General features: G+C 52.8%; 1 protein-coding gene across 2 annotated transcripts in view; it reads left to right on the top strand.

The window, feature by feature from the left end:
• Positions 1-286: 286 nt before the first annotated feature.
• KIAA1210 (KIAA1210 ortholog) overlaps positions 287-9864 on the top strand; it is a 64660-nt gene continuing 55082 nt past the window's right edge. Inside the window, exon 1 of one of the 2 annotated variants that reach the window (XM_045471291.1) lies at positions 287-383. The gene's annotated coding sequence lies outside the window, so the exon portion shown is untranslated. The remainder of the gene's footprint in view (positions 384-9864) is intronic. The other variant, XM_045471290.1, reaches the window with a different exon arrangement.

Genomic DNA, 9864 nt, shown 5'->3' with positions numbered 1-9864 from the left:
TACGCCGCCCGAAGACTCCAGAGTAAGTGGCGGGCGCAGTCAGGGCTCCGACTAGGCTCCCCGGAGCCGAGGGTGGCAGAGCCCTCGGCCTCCGCCGCGGGGACCGCTCGCCGCCCACAGGACCAGCGCGGAGCGAGTCCGGGCCCGGGACGGGGCTCGAACCCGCGGCCTCGCGCCCGCCGCCTGGGGGCAGCACGCGCGGGGAGCCTGGCGCAGGTGGGCGTGGGCCCGCAGACTCCGTCCTCCCCCAACCCCCGCCCCGCCCCGCTCCGGCAGCCGCGCGCGCACCTGCCTCGCCTGAGTCCCAGGGAGCCCGGGACCGGCCAGAACGCGGGACGGTTTCTCCGAGGCTGTGGCGGTTGTGGATTCATTTCCTCGCCAAGGTGAGGAGGGGACGCTCCGAAGGGAAGATGTCGCCGAGCGGTAGGGATGCACGCGGCAATACCCTTATTCCCGGAGTCCCCTTCCCTGCGCGGGGGTGATGCCCAACCTCTCGGGGCGAGGGTCCTTTGTGGCACTCGTGCAGCCTCGCCGGCGCCAGCGCCAGCGTGTGTGACAAATGGCTCGAGGGTCTTGAGAAGGGACAGCTGCACGAGGACGATGTTTATAAACCAGGCGGGTTAGGGAGAGAGACGGGGGCAAAGCTACAGGTTGCAGCTTGCACGTGTCCAAGCGTAGCCCAAGTCGTCTTGAAATAAAGCGCCCCCACCGATCTGGATTTTACAAGGTTAATTTCCTTGACTAGTAGCCCCGTTAGAATCACCTTCGCAGTAATCATTCAGTTAAAAGAACGGGCTTCGGTTCCACGGAAGCATTTCCTTCTGGCCCTAGTCAGCAGCCAGCGGGACTGAAAAGACAGATATTGGAGGTGGGGAGAAGCAGGGGCAAAACAGGAGACAGAAGGACAGAGACGGAGACATCAGCGAAAACGGATCCGGTCCTAGGGTTCGTTAGCGGGCACGCGAGGGTACACGATTCTTTTCCATTTTCATTCGTGAAGCTGGAACCTGGAATCACGGCCAGAGATTCACCTCACTGGCTGCAGGTCTCCAACAGCTGAGGATTGCAGGGGTGCACTTGGCCCCGGCGGTGCTCTCTCCTCTCGGGAAAGGCATTTCTGTAGACCGGGACTGACAGCCCCTGACCTGCCGGCCCAAAGCACTGTTCCGTGTGATTCTTTGCGGCCCTCCATTTGGAGTGCTGAACGGAGGTGGTTCAGACACGGAGGTGTGCGTAGACTGACTGCCCCCTTTTGCTGCTGCTTCAAAACTGGCACCGGGCGCCCCCGGGTAGACGTCTACGCCTCTGTGTAATTCACCAGAGCCCCAGATGACAGAGGGGTCGGCGGGCATGGCCGGGCTCGCCTGGGAGGCCAGCGAGATAGAGCCATTGCCGTGGGAGGTGATCATGGCAATGTCATTGCTCCCAGGCGAGCGTCCAGCCCTTCTTCCCCGGGCGCTCATATTAGATTCTCCTGTTTGCGGCCGAACGACGGGCCTTCCTCAGGGTGCCTTCATCCTGATGTCTGCTTTCCGTGGAGGGGATCAGGGGGAGCCTGAGGTCGTTGGGGGTGGACAAGAGACTCTCGTGGACCAATGGCTACTCCTGTAGCCACAGTTGAAGGCCTGAGCTCATCAGAGGGCTGAAGAGATGGGAGAAGGTAACAGAAGGCATTTAAGGAGGTTAAGGAGCCACAGCCTCTGCGAGTAAGTGGCTCGGAGTCCCTCGAAGGACCTAACAGGCACAAAGGCTCCGTAGACGTTCCAAAATACTGTGTACCTGCTCCGGAGCAAGCTTTGTGCTCAACACTGGAAGAAAGTTTGCCTTTTTTTTTTTTTTTTTTCCTGGAGCCAGGCCACAAGCATGTGTTGAAGGCATGCTCTCGACTGAACCGGGACACCCTTGAGAAGCTTTTGCAAGAGGTGGGGTGGGAGGTATGAGCTCAGGAGGAGGGAATGTAAGGGAAGACCGGAGCAGATGGAGGAACCCGGGCCAGAAATGGGAGAGCCGAGAGGAAGGAGGAAGGGACGGAAAGAGAGCGCGGGATTTGGATGAGTGGAGAAACCGCGTTACATTTCCCCGAGTCGCCTTCGTTTTCCGAATATGTTGCACGCTGGACAGGATTCGGCCTCCCAGCTGGTGGAGTTTTCCCAGGACTCCCTCCCTCCCTTCTTCCTCCCTTTCTTTCTTTCCTTGGCTGCCCCCTCCCCCCACCGTAAGCTTCGTGTCTCTCCCACCTCTTCCGTCCCCCAACGGCCCCAACAAGGGGGCGTCCTAGAATCACAGCTTGGCCATATCGGGAGGGTTTGTAGCCTTTCGAGGGGCCCCGGTAGGCAGGCTTTGGAAGTTGAAACGCAGGGTGGAAACACAGGCTTGGCTCAGTTTCCTGTCCAGATCACGCCTGGGGTCGCGATGTTCCCCGTAGGTGGGTACCTTTATTTTATGAGTCGGAGGTGTTCGAGGTGTTTGGCCACTGGTGGAAATGGCTGTGTTCGGAGCCACCCATATGCTTCCAGGCCTCCCACCAGCCTCACTGATACCTTGCTCTACTCCACTTGCGAGGGTACCCATTTTGGTGTTTAAATTCTGAGCTGGTTATTGCAGATACAGCGGTTGCTTAAGGTAGCTAGGTATTAAGTCCTGCTCTAATTTTTTTTTAAGTTTTATTCACTTACTTTGAGAGAGAGAGAGAGAGTGCACAAAGCAGGGGAGGGGACGGAGAGAGAGAGAGAGAGAGAGAGGGAGAGAGAGAATCCCAAGCAGGCTCTGCACTGTCAGCACGGAGCCCGATGTGGGTGGGACTTGAACTCACGAACCGTGAGACCACGACTGGAGCCGAAACCTAGAGTCGGACACTTAACCAGCTGAGCCCCCCACCCCCACTCCCGGCGCCCCTAAGTCCCGTTACTTTTATACACATGGTATGACAGCCGGTGACAGCAGGAATTTATCAAGGGATCAGTGAAAATGCTTGCTGGTAGAAGGGAGAAAATACTAGTAGTCTTGCCATAACTATGTGCCCGTGAAGGAGGAGACGGAGGAAAAGCAAAAGAACTTGCCAGAAAAGATCCCGTAATGGTGGCACGGGTGAAAATGCCTTTATTTTAAGGGTGAAGAAGTTGGACCCCAAAGATGTTAAGTGATTCCCCTAGACCAGCACACTGCCACCCTGGGCTCCAGGGCCTGTCTCCCGGTCAGACTGATAGGCGATGATGGATTATTCCCGACAGCGCGCGTGTCCATGGGACTTCAGTGCTTTTGCGTCACTCTGGTGCTTGGTGGTCATCTCGGGGAGCGTGCCGGGCCGGTGGGCCCCTCCCATCGTACTAGTGGGCTTCTCCTCATCTAAGAACAGGAGCCGGCAAGGTGAGGCTTAGCGCGTCGGCGGGAGGGCACCTGACCGACCAGGGCCCCTGGCACCCAGTGCTAGAAGAGGCCTGACCCCGCAGATCCTTCCAGTAGCTGAGTCTCCCACTGTCTCCCCGTTCCACCTGCCTCCTGTGCTCCTGAACGCAGAGCCTGGCCCTGCATGAGCTTCTAGCTGGGGAGGCCAAACGTGAGCCGGCAGAAAGCACCAGAAATGTGTATCCACAGCCCCCCAGCTTAGACCCGACTTCCACTCCTCGCTGGAGTTGTGTAATGTGGTCATTAGAGACCCCGGAGGCACTCTGCTTCCTTCCCTTCTTTCAGGTTTTTGTTTGTTTGTTTGTTTTCCTTCTAGTTTTAGAAGAAAGGCTGATAACTCCAGTTCTCTGGCAAGGGGCCCGGACTGGCTATTGCATTTTGCTAACCTGCATTCACTTTGTGGCATCTGTCTGACACGCTTTCCATTCGTGAGAGCCATAGGGGAGCCCTCAAGGCCCTGTCCCAGCCCCCGCCCCCCCCACCAACCCCCCCCCCCCCCGCCTCTTCAGCCGGGAAAGTTCTTTTTGTTCTTTTAAGTTTATTTATTTTGACACAGAGAGAGAGAGAGAGAGAGGGAGAAAGAATTCCAAGCAGGTTCCACACTGTCAGCCCCGAGCCAGACTTGGGGCTCGAACTCACAAACCAGGAGATCATGACCTGAGCTGAAATCAGAGTTGACGCTTAACCGACTGAACCATCCAGGCCCCCCGGAATTCATTATTTTATTTATTTACTCATTCATTCATTCATTCATGTATATATTTTTAAAACTTACGTATTTATATTGAGAGACAGTGAGCACAGGGGAGGGACAGAGAGAGAGAGAGGGAGAGAGAGAGAATCCCAGGCAGGCCCACATAGTCAGCACGGAGCCCGATGCGGGGTTCAAACTCACCAACTGTGAGATCATGACCTGAGCCGGAGTCGGATGCTTAACCGACTGAGCCACCCAGGGGCCGCTAAAATTTTTAACTCTGTAAAAAGTCATTAGGAGGAAATGGTTTTAAAAGCTTTTTTTTTTTTTTTTTTTTTAAATTTTAAAAAAGCTTTTGGAGATTTCTCAGAAGATGTCGTTGGCAGGTTTAATTTGGTCTTTAGCAGCATTCTGAGGGTTCCATTTGCTGCAGGGAGGTTTCGTTTCCTTGGGAATATATTTGAAATGTGGAAAAGTGTATTATTTCATCAGTAGCCAATTTCAGCATTTTCTTTTTTTTTTTTTCTTTTTTTTATTTTTGGGACAGAGAGAGACAGAGCATGAACGGGGGAGGGGCAGAGAGAGAGGGAGACACAGAATCGGAAACAGGCTCCAGGCTCTGAGCCATCAGCCCAGAGCCCGACGCGGGGCTCGAACTCACGGACCGCGAGATCGTGACCTGGCTGAAGTCGGACGCTTAACCGACTGCGCCACCCAGGCGCCCCAATTTCAGCATTTTCTATGAGAATGCTTAATCCTCTGCAAGCCTTTCTGTTGGGCCCGCTTGGGCGTTTGGGGGATTCTTTCACTAATTTCTCAAGTGGCACAAGTTTTGGTTGTTTGTTGTTTCCGGAAATCAGTAGCCAAAATGTAGTATTCAGCTGCTTCTGTCATTTCCTAATTGATTTTTTTGCTCTAACGTTCTTCTAGGTTTATAAACCAATCCATTTTTTTTTTTTTAATTTTTTTTTTTCAACGTTTATTTATTTTTGGGACAGAGAGAGACAGAGGATGAACGGGGGAGGGGCAGAGAGAGAGGGTGACACAGAATCGGAAACAGGCTCCAGGCTCCGAGCCATCAGCCCAGAGCCCGACGCGGGGCTCGAACTCACGGACCGCGAGATCGTGACCTGGCTGAAGTCGGACGCTTAACCGACTGCGCCACCCAGGCGCCCCTTTTTTTTTTTTTTTTTTTTTTTTTGGAGCGAGAGAGCACGAGCGAGGGAGAGGGGGCAGAGAGAGAGGCAGAGAGAATCCCTGGGATCATGACCTGAGCGGAAATCAAGAGTCGGACGCTCAACTGACTGAATCCCAGACCAATCTGTTTTTTCAATCTTTCCTTTCCAAATTCATAGTTATGGTCGGCGGCTAGGAAGTTCGAGGAGCTGATCGTACAGAACATTATAGTAATCCCCGGTTGGCATCTCCACTCGGGTTCTGCTTTAAATGGCTTTACTCTTTTCATGAAATCTCCAATAGCTAGGAAAACCACCCACTCAATGCAAATTGCTGTAAGTCACGATTCAGTAGGAGAAGCGAGGTTGGGTGAAGTAGCTTGTTTTCAGAAGGCCAAGTTAAGGTCCGAAAGAGTTGCCGTTCGTTCGTTCGTTCGTATACCTTACTAACCTTAACCCACAGGCTCCCAGCAGGGACACGGGGAGTGATTTTGCCCCCCTCCCCACCAGGGACCTTTGGCCCCGTCTGGAGACACTTTCAGTTGTCACAACGAGGGGGAAGGCGTGCTACTGACATCTAGTGGGTAGAGGCTAGGGATGCCTCTGAACATCCTGACGTGCTTAGGAAGAGGTCCCCCCCACCGCCCCTCCCACAACAAAGAATTTTCCAGCCCCCAGTGTCAGTCGTGTCAACCTTGAGAAGCCCCGCCTTAAAATAATAACACGTGACCAAAGTGGTGGTCTGAAGAGGAACACCCTAAGTGTTTATTTAGACCAGCAACATCCAATAGAAGTTTCTGTGGTGTTCTCTGTCTGTTCTGTCCGGTAATGAGAAGCACTAGCCACCTGTGGCTACTGAGCATTTGCAGTGTGGCTAGTGTGACTGAGGAACTGAGTTTTGATTTTATTTCATTTATTTTTTTAAATGTTTATTTATTAATTTTTGAGACAGAGAGAGAGAGAGAGAGAGAGAGGACAAGTGTAGGAGGGACAGAGAGATTGGGAGACACAGAATGTGAAGCGGGCTCCAGGCTCCGAGCTGTCAGCACAGAGCCCGACACGGGGCTCGAACCCACCGACCGTGAGGTCAGGACCTGAGCCAAAGTTGGACACTTCACCGACTGAGCCACCCAGGCGCCCCGTGGACTTGAAGTTAAATAGCCCCATGGGCTGAGTGCTTCCATATTAGACTCAATTTCAGCGGACTACCACTTTCTAGCTTTATGGTCTTGAGTCATCGAAGCCTTCCGAGCCTCAGTTTCCTCATCTGTAAAATAGGGGTAATAATGGGACCCTCACGGCATTACCACAGGCATGCCTCTTTGGGCCTTGGTTTTCTCATCTGCCAAATGGGAATAATAAAAATGATCATCACAATAATGCTACTTCCCTAACTGTCTATGTCAGAGAATTGCTGGGAGGGTCAAATGGCTATGGAAGTGGGTTTTTTTTTTAAGTTTATTTTTTTATTTTGAGAGAGAGAGAGAGAGAACAGGGGAGGGGCAGAGAGAGAGAGGGAGAGGGAGAGATAGCATCTCAAGCAGGCTCTGTGCTGACAGTGCAGAGCCAACGTGGGGCTCGAACTCATGAACTGTGAAATCATGACCTGAGCTGCAACCAACCAGGAGTTGGATGCTTAACCAACGGAGCCACCCAGGCGCCCGGAAGTGGTCTGAATAGCACAAAGCCCTCTGTAAGTGTCAGATTTATGGTATGAGTCCGCACACAAGAGTGCTCTTTTTTTAGACGGCACAAAATTCCTGCCTCCGTAGAGTCGCCTTAATATTGCAGATGACGTGGGGAGGTTGTGTCGGAGAGCAGACGGAAGCCGGGAGCTCTTCACGACGTCGGGTCCTCCTCCCTCTGTCACCCAGCCAAGCGTGTGGCAGGAGAGTCCAGGAGCCACTCTAAGTGCGCACAGAAGCTTGGCATTTGGAGTTGGGGGGAGAGACACAAAATCCGAAGCAAGCTCCAGGCTCCAAGCTCTGAGCTCCAGGCTCCGAGCTGTCAGCACAGAGCCCAATGCGGGGCTTGAACTCAAGAGCTACAAGATCATGACCTGAACTGAAGTCAGATACTTAACCGACTGAGCCACCCAGGTGTCCCTGTTTAGTCCTTTCTTGAGAGAAGGAAAGAGGGAAAGGATTCTCTCTGCTGGGCCACTGTCATGTCCGGAAGAGCAGGCTGAACTGTTCAGGGACAGGTGAGGACAAAGGACAGAGCACCAGGCTCTGAGGTGGTCACAAGTATAGTGTTAATGAGGGACGTGAGCAGCCTCACCTGAGCCTGGGGGTTCCCTGAAAGAAGCCATCGTGCTCGGTGTGCTCAGAGAGAGGCTTTCTGGGGACAGTGGGTTTCCTAGGCATCTGGAATTTATTTCATTAAAAAAATTTTTTTAATGTTTATTTGAGAGAGAGACAGAGTGTGAGCAGGGGAGGGGCAGAGAGAGAGGGAGACACAGAATCCGAAGCAGGCCGCAGGCTCTGAGTTGGCCGCACAGAGCCCGACTCAGGGCTCGAACCCACAAACTGGGAGATCATGATCTGAGCCAAAGTCCGGGGCGCCTGGGTGGCTCGGTGGGCATCTGGAATTCAAACTCAAGCCGTATCTGTGGCCGGTGGACCCGGTGGCTAATAACGGGCAAAAGGCAGGGGTTGGAGCCAGCTGGCTTTGTGCTCACGCAGCCCTGGGCCGTAGCCCTCGGTGCCGGTGCCGATGGTCACTTTACAAAGCGGGCCACCAGGGGGGTCCTGGAGAGTGTGGATAACTGCAGGAAGTCTTATCCCGTGCTTTCGGGACGCTGACGAAGAACAGGGGCCATAGGTCATGAATACGTTGGGAGAGTAGTCATGAGAATGGCTTACATGTACTGAGTGTTTACTGTACGTTACGCCCATGCCCAGAGCCTTCCGTGAGTTAGTTCACCAAGTCCCCTGTGAGAGCAGGACCCTTCTCTTCTTTTTTTGCGCCCTGTTCTGATCTCTTCTTAGCACATAGCAGGTGCTCAACCAACAGTTCTTAAACGGATGAGTCCTCACAGGTAGCCTATGATGAAGGCACTGCTCTTAGCCCCAGTTGACAGAGAAGGGGGTTTAGATTTTGAGTAGCTCAGTGACTTGTCCAGGAAGCATAACACCTACTCCCTCCGTCTCCCAAATTCTGTTCGCAGACAGATTCATTACATGGCTGAGGAAACTGAGGCATGAAGAAATGAGATGACTTGTTCTAGGCCACACAGCTTGTGTGAAGATCTTCGTTGTTTGAGGTTCTGTCCTTAAAACCCTCAGAGCCTTCTAGGGAGAGGAAGAGTTTCATCTACTGGGGCCCAGGCTAAATGGGAAAAAAATTAACAAAGGGCTCCATATTGTTAAGGCAACTTGAAATTTTTTTTTTTTTTGAAAGGAGAAACCGAACATTTTACTCCTCAAATTTGAACATTCGAAGCTGTTTTCCTTGTCGCAAACACAACAAGATTATAACAATATTGGTCAGTTATCTGCCATAGCATACGAGGGAGGCGTTCAAAATAAAGAACAGAAACAAGAAAGGACAGAAAGACGTGATACAGGCGTGGGAACACCTAGATAGGGATAAGGAAAGAGCAACAAACGGTAGGCACTGTATTTCAGAAAAGATTGCCACCGAAGACTGATAAAGTCCTGTTGCGTTTTTACATCAACCAGGTCCTGATCTCTTATTTTCTGTCCTGTGGGCCCCAGGGGCCAAGGCCCGGCCCTTACAAGCTGTGGGTCGTGTCACCTCCCCACCCTCCTTCAGATCTTGCTGCATCAAATCTTCCTTCGCCCTAAACCCAAATGTTCCGGGGGAAATGGACAGAGAAGTAAGTCAGAGGGAGACTCTCCTGACGTCCATGGGGGGTGGGGGGGGGTTGGGGAGAGGAAACGGTCCTGGGAGCACGCCTGCCTACCCACATGTTAAGCAGAGCCTAGTAGAGAAGGCGGGGAACGTCTGCTCCCGTGAGTCTACGTCAAGCATAGGGACGAGGCCTCTGTGTTAGTTCACTGTTCATTTGCGATACTTGGGGAGTCCCCACTCCTCCTCCATCACTTGTTGTTGAAGAAGATCATTTTACTGTGACAGGTGATGAATGTTTGTTTCTCCTGTGCCCGTGGCTCCAGAAGTCAGTTGTCAAAGATCCTTATTTCGTGCAGAAATGGCCTGCGTTTGCTTATTCCAACTTGGAGGAAGCAGGGAGCTCTCTGATAGGGATGGATTCCTGATTTGAAAAGATTTTTTTTAGGGGCGCCTGGGTGGCGCAGTCGGTTGAGCGTCCGACTTTAGCTCAGGTCACGATCTCGCGGTCCGTGAGTTCGAGCCCCGCGTCGGGCTCTGGGCTGATGGCTCAGAGCCTGGAGCCTGTTTCCGATTCTGTGTCTCCCTCTCTCTCTGCCCCTCCCCCGTTCATGCTCTGTCTCTCTCTGTCCCCCAAAAAATAAATAAACGTTGAAAAAAAAAAATGAAAAGATTTTTTTGAAATATTTGTTTTGGGGGGAGGGGTGTGCCTGGGTGGCTCAGTCAGCTGAGCGTCTGACTCTTGGTTTCGGCTCAGGTCATGATCTCCTGGCTTCG

The sequence above is a fragment of the Leopardus geoffroyi genome, chromosome X (genome assembly GCF_018350155.1).
Source record: "Leopardus geoffroyi isolate Oge1 chromosome X, O.geoffroyi_Oge1_pat1.0, whole genome shotgun sequence".
Taxonomy (NCBI): Eukaryota; Metazoa; Chordata; class Mammalia; order Carnivora; family Felidae; genus Leopardus; species Leopardus geoffroyi.
The sequence above is the reverse complement of the archived record's forward strand: the minus strand, read 5'-3'. Positions and strand labels throughout refer to the sequence as shown.